At 38.8% G+C, this 10,055-nt stretch overlaps 1 protein-coding gene and 1 pseudogene across 17 annotated transcripts in view; one reads left to right on the top strand and one right to left on the bottom strand.

The window, feature by feature from the left end:
• Fhit (fragile histidine triad diadenosine triphosphatase) overlaps positions 1-10,055 on the top strand; it is a 1,878,988-nt gene that overhangs the window by 1,141,098 nt on the left and 727,835 nt on the right. The window lies entirely within an intron of this gene.
• LOC116073019 lies at positions 8,986-10,049 on the bottom strand (annotated as a pseudogene). Its single transcript, XR_004111638.1, has one exon. The product of XR_004111638.1 is annotated as a mortality factor 4-like protein 1 pseudogene (transcript).

The following is a 10,055-nucleotide window of genomic DNA, read 5'->3' as shown; positions in this document are numbered from 1 at the left end:
AGAGAGAGAGAGAGAGAGAGAGAGAGAACATGATGCTAGAACAGGTGACTGGGAGTAGTAGCAAAGGTCAAGGGGGAGAAGAGCCTGCTGAAGGAGCATCTGAGCGAGCAGGAGCCCAGGGAGGCTCCTCAAGAGGAAAGATTATTTTTAACTATGTTGACTCTGCTTTCAAATTGAAACTTCAATTTCTTTTCTCAACAATCCTCATCCATTGCTGCCTGTATTCTACCACTCCGGAAAAAGCAGTGTGGGCTACAGTTGTGTAGACACTCTATTATTACTAAAATAATAAGAACAATAGATCCATTTAAGAGCAGGTGCATCATGGAGCCCTGGCTCTGCGGTACAGGCGACCTTGTTACTCCACTTGTCCTCAGGCTGTAGAGCCCTCTAGGTTCTAGTTAAGACTCACTGAGAATGAAAAGTAGCTACACTTGATAAGAACTTGGATGCCTGATCCTCGGGAGTGGGCTTCACTGCAGGATCTTACTGTCCTTGTGCCCTGGTGAAGCTTGCCTCTTTGGATTTTCAGGAGAAGCTAAGGCTCTCACTTTCCTCTCTGTTGCTCTCTCATTTCTGCCTCTCTCCTTCTCACCTCCCTGTCTTAACTTTTCATTCTGAAATAACATTAAATTTGTTTTAAAAAAATAACCCTTAAAAGTTGTCAATGTGCTCTAAACAATCTTCTTATGCTTGTGCTCCTAACAGATTTCCCAGGAATTAATGCAGCTTCCTTCACTGTGTTCTATCTCTATGTTTACAAATGTATACCTTTTTCTTGAAAGTTTTGAAAGCCAAGTCTCAGACCCAGTGCTGCCTTTGCTATAATGTCTAGTGTCTGAAATTGTATAATACCTTAAAATAAACAATACTCTTACACTATCAACAGTGCACCTATCAACCAAGTAACCTCACACTGATTTCATCCTCAAACCTTCCTAGGATGTAACTGCTTGTTCCATTGATTGTCACCTAGACCATGATCATATGGATCACACAGGTCACACTGATCACACTGCATGAATCTCTCCTGTCTTCATCTTGTTCCATCTCAAGTAATTCTTCAGAATTTTTCTGGCATGACTTGGACAGTTTGGAGGAGCATGGGATTAATCAGTTAGTTAATATGTGTATCATGTTTCTGTATTGGGGGGGAGGGGAGCGCACAACTATTTTAATTTTTAAATGAAGTAAAATACTTCTAGAGAAAATTAGGTATCTTATTTGATTATCATTTTAGCCTCTTTAAAAAAAAAAAAAACCTTTTGCTAATGCATACTACCTGAAATAATGACTACTGTTGCCAGGCAGTGGTGGCACACGCCTTTAATCCCAGTACTTGGGAGGCAGAGGTAGGTGGACTTCTGAGTTTGAGGCCAGCCTGCTCTACAGAGTGAGTTCCAGGACAGCCAGGGCTATGCAGAGAAATTCTGTCTTGGAAAAAAAAAAGAAAAAAAGAATGACTACTGTTAAAATTTCCAAAGAGTGCTTTTCTATTTAACCATCGCTTATTTGTTGCTAGATATTATACAATGAGATAGAACCAGCCATCACCTTTACATTAATAGCTTAAATTGTATTGTGTATATTTAAGATTTACAATATGATGCCATCAAAAAACAGCTAGATAATAAAATGGCTAGTATAGTGGAGCCAGGAACAAATTCTCCAGAAGGTTTTCAGTTCCGCATTACCTTATGGCATGATTTGTGGTGGGGAACTCTAACCTTTTTCCAAAAGGAACATATAATGAGAACCAATGAAGAAAATATGAATCATTTTCAAAGCTGATTCCTTAAAAAAAGAGAAATGGGCTTCTCTAGGTTTTCAGCACATCTTATGGAGCATTATAATACTGGACTTCATTATGAATACTTTGAATATTTATGGTGTTTGATGTTTGGACTTTTTAAAGGTCACTTGAAAATGAAGTCACTTTCATCTTCAAGTAGAAGAAGGTGAACAGGAAAAAGGAAGACCTCTTAATGAAAGCAGCTATGTCTATCCTCCTGCAAAAGGTCTTCACTTCCTGTAGTAATTGCATTTCTTAATGGTTTTCCTTGTGTGAGGTGATTGTGCTATAACATAGGAAAATATCCCAGTGCCAGGACTGAGAAATTTCTGTGACAGCTGACAGTCACACTTGTCTGGAGCTTTCTTTTAAGCATGTGACCATTGCAGGTAGTGATACAAGAAGATCACTTGCATTCTTTCACCACCCTCTAATGCTTGTTCTTCTTAGTGAAGATACTTTGCATAGAACCAATATCCATCAATTTAAGCTATCTTGATAACAGCCAGGACAGAATTATGAAGAAATCTGACTAGACAAGAGAGTTACAAAGTCATTCAACGACTGCTTTTAGAAATACCATTTTAAACAAACTACTTAAACAACTAAGAGTTAAATGTAAATGGTAGAATGGCTAATACTTGCAAAGTAAGTTGGTAAATATTGTTTTCCCTGAGATTTCTACTGGGGTTTATACCTGTGGATCATGGGCAGAACATTATTCACTTGTTTTTGTGTAAAGAATGTCACATGGACTTTGAAGATATTCCCCTCCCACTTTGCACTGAGTAAATTTTTATTCCCTTGACTTTCCTAGCAAGTGTGTTTCTGCTTTATACTTGTTCTCTTAGACAAAATTAAGAATCTGCTTTGTGTCCTAGATCCAAAATATAAACTTTTAGCTATTTCTGGTCACAGTTGCTTTCCTTCTAAATCTTAGTAAGGGTTTGTTCTTCCATAGCTGACATCCCAAATGATGACCAGAAATATTCAGACTGGCAATCATGTTGGCCTAATCTTAATTCATAAATGTAACCACAATGAATTGTAAGGTTTCCAGGAATGCTCATTCATTATTTTTGTTCCTTCTTGTCTCATATTCAATGCTGTTTGTGGAAGGGTGTCAAGTACTCTGAGAGTCTAACTCCAGTGGCCTTAGAAAATAAATCATCTCATCCAAAGAAAAACTCATGATAACATCCAGAGTTTCCTGGAAATGATCTTTTGTGAATATGGGATTTGCCAATAAATAGAGGATAATACTTACATACTGGAAGTGAAAATATCAGGGTAATAAATACCAAAGAAAAAACTTCAGTGGTTTTGGCAACAAGCCATAGCAAGTTCTTATAGGGCATTCCACCTCCACCTCCAACCCCAACCCTGCAACATAATTCCAGGACAAACATGACCAGTGATAATGTCCAAAATGTGTCATCTAACCTCTAAGCTGGGCCAGGTGTGGTATGCAACCCCTTAGAGGTGAAATTTAATTTCCAAAGTCCCATCATTTTTTGAATCAATGGTTAATGACTAAATCTTAATTTTGTTCCATCCAGGGGTAAGATCTTCTAGTGATGTGTGTACCCGAAGGTAAGGAGGCACATCTTCTTTTAAGGGGTTTTTGAATATTATTACATAGTAAAGAAGAGAAGACTAAATATAAGGCATGGGAAGTATAACACTGGAAATTTAGAAAAAAAACATAAAAATTCTATCAACTATAATCACCAAAGGCAAAATAAAGATGTATGAGTGTGTGAGTTAAACTTTTTCACAGTACTGGGAAATGGTGTACCAACCATTCTCCAAATCCCATGGTTTCAAACAATCATTTATTCTGACTCTTAGTCTCTGAGATAGCTCAGACCAACATCTCTAGTTTGTGAGTTGGCTCTGTGGCTTTCATTCTAAAAGAAAAACCTGTAGGAGCTTTGATGTTAACTTATAGTATGAGTCAAATCTCAAGTTTCTAGTATATCATATCTCTTAATATATTATTGTCCAAATCAAGAAAATGGTCAGAATCATGAATAAATGTATCCCTCTAGGGGACTAGCAGAAGAAAGAAACTGAGCCTTCCCTGAATCATGATCAAACCATTTTCATGGAAAATGCCAGCCTGTCTATCCAAGGGCATGTTGACAAATAGCAGGCTTTAGATCCTTAAAGGAACCTTCAGTAATATAAGACAAGCTTCAATTACACCTGCAAATAAAAGAGTGACTTTTCCCTGGGAATAGGGGCCAGTGAGAGTTCCTGCCCAAAAATTTTGAGCAGGATGATTTGAGTATTTTTTTTGAAACACCAGGTATAGATGAAGAATTAGGGCAGCAGACGGCTAGTCAAGAGCTGAAGAAGACACTGGATAGTGAGGCAGAGATAATCGGTATCAGGATCTTCTTAGGAGGCAGCCACAGTGAGAGGGAACTGGGGCTTAAGACCTGAACGAGAGGAAAAAGTGAGAGAATTCCACATATGTGCTGTGGTCAGCAGAGGGAGATCTGGAAGCTTCTTGACACTTCAGTTAATGAGTCATAGATGGTAGAATATTTCCCATCTTTGTCATTATGTATGTTTTATAAGATAACAAAGCAGAGTTTTGAGTCAATCGACAGCCTCTCCAATAGCTTTGTCATCTACAGACTTAAATGTGACACACTGCAGTGGTCATAAAACTGCTGAATCTTGAAAAGACCATTCTTAACTACTTAATATGTTAAAAGGACCTTCTTTTCAAATATTAGGTGGGGGTACAATATTTACCTGTGCAGTTAATAAGCAACTTATTAACACAGGCAGTCACTTGAATTGTTAATTGATGTTTAATTTTTAATCACTCACACCTGGAGACATTTTCCCAATAAAAAAAAGAAGACCTAATAATTTCAACTCCAGGCAAATAGGCATTGGGATTTTTCTTCAAGAATTTGTAAGTAATTGTGATCCTCTTTAATCCCCAGGGTCAGTGCCATAATGTAGTCATCCATTGAACATGTATTGATTGTGAACTTAGAATAGCAGAAGTCATGTGGAATCCAAAGAACAAGACAGTTAGAGCTCAAGCACCAGACACTACAGCTGGGAACAGATGTAGCTGAATAATGAGTATTAATGGGGTGTGGAATATTGGTGCTCACAGCAGGAGGGAGTGGAAGATGTAGGATGTTGGAGAAGGTAGAAGGCTGAGGAACAGTAGCTTGAGGTTCAGGTTGCCTGTGTTTGAATCCTCACTGACTCAAGGACAGCATACCTGCCTGCAGCTTTTCCATCTATAAACAGAGACCTTAGTGACTATGCTTAAAAGTCCCTGGCTCAAACAAGTTAATATATAAAAGTTGTGAACCAGCGCTTGGCATATAAGCAAGTACTTGCAGACTCTTGGGCTTTCTTGTTTACAGAGTTGTAGGTCTTTGGGTAGTGAGGATGATGGCAGCCCTCTAACCAGATCCTTCGTTTATGTAACATTAATACTTAGTCATCTAGGAGGTGTCTTCCCAGTTTTAAATGAGGTTTTGCCTATAGACTTGTTCCCCTTACATCAAGGGTGCTGGCCTCTGTGGAAGTAACTCTTTGCTGTGGGCAGCCCCGGGCTTGATGGCACTCCTGGCTTCTGTACTTTTCCTTTGCCTCCCCTTGCAGACTCATATCCTTCCTTCTTGGTGTGCATCTGTGTGCATGTATGTGCATGTGAATGGATGTGCCTGTGTGTGTGCTTGAGTATGTATGTATGAGAGAGCGTATGCCTCCATGCATGCATATATGTGTGTGTCTGTGTGATTTTGTATCTGTGTGTCTGTTTCCTTCTTCCACTCATAGTTACCATTTTTTGTTATCCTATCTTTGCAAAGTCAGTTCCCAAAGCCAAGGTCTCAAGACTTGTCAGCCATAGTAACTAAAAGCCAAGTAACTAAAAGCTGTCTCCCTTTTAGTTACTTATGCCTACTTGGCTGCCACTAGTAAAGAGACATGCATTTGGCCAGGTCTTACCCTAGGGAGGCTGCTTAAACTGCACTTGGAAGGGGAAGAGCAGTCAGGAATGTGCAGTGAGGAACAAGAGTCGTGGAGGTGAAGGAGGAACAAAGGAGACCTCAGCTGCCCATTGAACACACTGTGTTAACTAAACAGGCCCAATTAATGTTTTTAGTAGTCTACATAAGGAATGAAAGAGAGAAGAAATAGATTTTAGTGTCATGCCTTTAAAAATCACTATATAAAAAAACAAGTAATTTGAGTAATTAAAAATACAGCAAAGTAATACTTTTACATGTGTATTCTGGTATTATCTTTGAATTCTGGTTTGTATTTTATACTTTTGCATTGCTTCACTCTGGGTTAGTCACAGTTGAGAGGAACATGCAGAAGCACATGTGGGTGACAGCTACTCTATAGTCAGAGGAAAACTGAATGGTAAGCAAGGAAGAGAATGGCAGAGTGGGTGAGGAATGTCACCCAGAAGCAGATGAGAAAGGGCTTTGCTTGCCATGGTGGAGCAGATGGGAGGTTACTAAAGAAAGCAAAGCACAGGTTGTGAACTCTGCCTTGGCTCTTTGTTTTCCAATTAATGGGCTTCAGGCATACTCACCCTCTTCCTTTTGCCCTATCAGCATATGGCTCTTTTTTAATTTTTTTTCTTTTGATATAGGAATAAAGTCAACCATTTTTAACAACAGCAGTAACAACTAAGCTGTTTAAGGAATATACCCAAATGGCTCAAGGAGAACAACTAGAGAATAAAACTCCTGTAAACTCAGGGTAATACCTTTCCCTCTAATGTTATACAGAAGGGCCTACCTTTCCTTCTCTACTGGGCTTACTAGGCATGGATTGGACTTATAAAAGGAGCTGAGAGTTAGAGTCCACTATGGGCATCCTGGAAGCATTCAAGGATGCTAACAGGATCCTCAAATATTCACTGTTTTTCCCTGATTTATCTTCAAGAGATGTATTAGTACATCCTTGGGATGTATTAGTTGATTTTCTCAACATGCTTCAGGTATCAAATGACTCCAAAATGTCTTAGTAATGAAATCTATTGCTAACCATGCTCTGCTTTATTTTGTCACTCAATGAGTCACTTTGTGACTCTCATCGAGTCACTATCTGTAGAAAGAGCCAGTGTACAAAAGAGACAATATCTCCTTTGGCTTACCCATAATCAGAATAAGAATGACAGTTCTGTAGTAGCAGTATGGTGTCGGCATGGACCTGGCCATGTAAGAAGATGCACCATATTCCGATATGGCAACCTCTGAAGGCAGAGGAACAAATGAAGTATTCTTGGAACTCTTACAAAACTGTTAGGACAGTTGTGATAATGAGGATGGACACATCCCAGGCATCCATTATAACTTAATTCACACCTATATGGATTCCTGTATTTTTCTCCTTGGGAAATCTAGGGCACTGTCGAGATTTTATCCCTAGTATTCTGGGTGCATTTATCAGATTGGCCTCACAAAACAGTATGGTGAGCACCTTCCTATTGGTGGCAACTAGAAAAGAGTCGGGGTGTGCAAGGGGGACCCCTTAGATAAGCTACGAATGTTACCTGTGCAATGTGACATCTAAACTATCCACTAAGCTGTAAGGACAAGCTGAACAAGTGGAGAGCCAGAAGGAAAGTATGCCAGATAGAAGATTCTTGTGAGTTAAATTTTTATTATTCTGTTCCTGCATAATCACCCATCTCTTGGGACACTGTATTTGGAAGAGCTCTGGAAGGTGGAAACCCCTCTATGAATGTAAAGCATAAATATTTTATGGATTCTCTTTGAGGGAACCTAACCTGAATGATGGGTGTATGGGATGAATACTTTATAGGCAAAGAATGTGCTCTACAGAGCTGATATCTCCCTGAGAAGGACCCTTACCCGAATAGCAGCAAATCTCTCCCTGAGCCACAGTATCCAGAGTGTTAGAGTTAACTGAATTATTTAATACAAAAATAATGTTTAAATCTGAAAGTCTCCCTAAATATACACTTTGTATACTCTATTGGACTCATTTCCTATGTGCGCATGGTTGTTTCCTGTCCCTATGCTGGATCCCTGATTCTTGAATAATGCTTTTTGTTTAATGTAGTGTGTATGCTAGATGGATCCCTGTTATAGTATATGCTAGAAGTAGGTAGATTATATTAGAAATTTTATTTTAAGCAATGTTTCATGAATCATAATAAGTTGGAGACTAAATTATATATATAACCTATGTCTGAAGTTATGTGCTGTCATTTTTGCTGATTGGATAATTTTTACAACATTAATATACAAACATTTCTTGTTACTTAAAAAAAAAAAAAAAAAAGGTAACTCAAATTCTACCATATAAAACATGCCATTGCTTTCCAGCCTACAGAAGTTGTCCTGTCAGAAAATGTCAGGCCTTTCTTTATGCCCAGTTCCTTACCAGCACTGTGTGTGTATAGTGCTACCTGTGTTTGATCATAAACAGGATCATGCTGCTGACATTGGGCTGTATTTTCTATTTTGCCTTATGGGTATGCTTTGACATTCTGTCCTCCTGAGAATCATCCACTCTTCTTAGTAACTATGTAGAAGTTCGTATGTAAAAGAACCAAAAGTTCCTTAAGTACTAAATTTTACTAACTTAGAAGCAGCACAGCAACAAACATTCTTACACATATATTTTGGGTATTAATTTTCACATCTAGCGGAGATTCTAAGGACATTCTGTTTTATGTAAAGGTAACCATTTTGTTGATCAACCATTATTTCCTTTGGGCTTTTGTTGACTCTTAAAATCAGGTATAGAAAATTGTTTTCTTTTTTTTTTTTTTTTGAAATTTAAAGAAAAATTTATTGAAGATCTGAAAAACAACTCCTACAAGGTTGACTTTTCCATAAAACTGCAGCTACACGATGCATTGTGTCTATCTAAAACGTGCATTAGACACAAATACAAAAACTATGAAAACAAGCCACCATTCTTTAACAGTTGAGCAAAGATAAAAGGCCTAAGGAACAACATGGATGACTTGCAAAGGATGGGCTCTTTAAGCAACATTAAAAAAAAAGAGAGAAAGCACAGATGGATGAGTGTTCAGTTATATACACTGAAGTGAACCTTTGGCACTAGGAATTAGAGCATTTTGTCATAGAGCATTAACACATATTATAAAAGTGCGTAGTATCAAAGGAACAGAACCACCAGCATTCAAAAGCAGCTTTGTCAACAAGGCAAACACTCTACAGCATGTCTCTCGGTTGTCCATCACTGATACACTGGTAGAAACTTTGAAATGAGAAAAAGAAAGAAAAAGAGGAGCAGTTACTCCTTTATTTTCTCTGTTTAAAATCAAACAGAAAACAAACATCAACTCTGTTATACATTAACGTTCTTCAAAGTACATCATTTGTACAAGAGGAGGACTAGGAACCAAACTGTTTACAGAGATCCAAGCACCAGTGAGAGAGAGCACACCCCCACACGGCTTTCCGATGGTACTCGGGAGGAGCCACTTCATAATCACTGGCACTGAACAAAGTTACAGAATTCTTCGCCAGGTATTTGAGGAAATCGTGTAGATAGTTCAGTAATAAAGCAAGGCTTTTCTCATCTAGAGGTGTATAGGCCAACACCGCTCCAGTTCACACAAATAATCTCAGTAAATGTGGCGCTCCATACACCTGGGACATGGGTGCATCCGGATGATCGGCAAGAATTTCAGCATACTGTGGTGTCTCAAATTGATAGAGGAGCTGAGTGTCTAACATTACATTGAAGTAGTCCTTTATCCCTGCCACAACCTCATTAACAGCATACTCCTTATTATCTGTATTTCCTCGAGATTTCTTATAATTTGCATAATCCTCCAAAATGGAATCCACATTCTTCTTGGCAGAAAGATTAAAAAGCTGCTTTTGTCTGGTGATCAAGTCCCAGTCATCCACAAGCCATGGTTTCAGCTCTTCAGGAATCTTCACTTTAACTTAACTCATGAGTGTTTCTTCATTTTCAACGGTGGGATCTACCCGGGCTCTCTTCTTCCTAGGAGGCTGGGGTGTCTCACTGGTACTGCCACCATCTCCATTTGCAGGTGTTTTCTGCTTGTTCTTTTTTGTTTTCACTTCAACATTTTTCTGTTGCAGATCAGACGTCTTCTTCCCTGGAGCAGCCTCTCTCATCTTGCCCTCTGCATGTTGCTCCTGATTGGCCTTTTGAAGTTCGCTTTGTTTCTGCAAATTGGTGTCCATGTATTTGCGTACTCTGCTTTCTGGCACCCATTCATCCCAATTTTTAC

Source organism: Mastomys coucha, unplaced genomic scaffold, assembly GCF_008632895.1.
Source record: "Mastomys coucha isolate ucsf_1 unplaced genomic scaffold, UCSF_Mcou_1 pScaffold10, whole genome shotgun sequence".
NCBI lineage: Eukaryota > Metazoa > Chordata > Mammalia > Rodentia > Muridae > Mastomys > Mastomys coucha.
The sequence above is the reverse complement of the archived record's forward strand: the minus strand, read 5'-3'. Positions and strand labels throughout refer to the sequence as shown.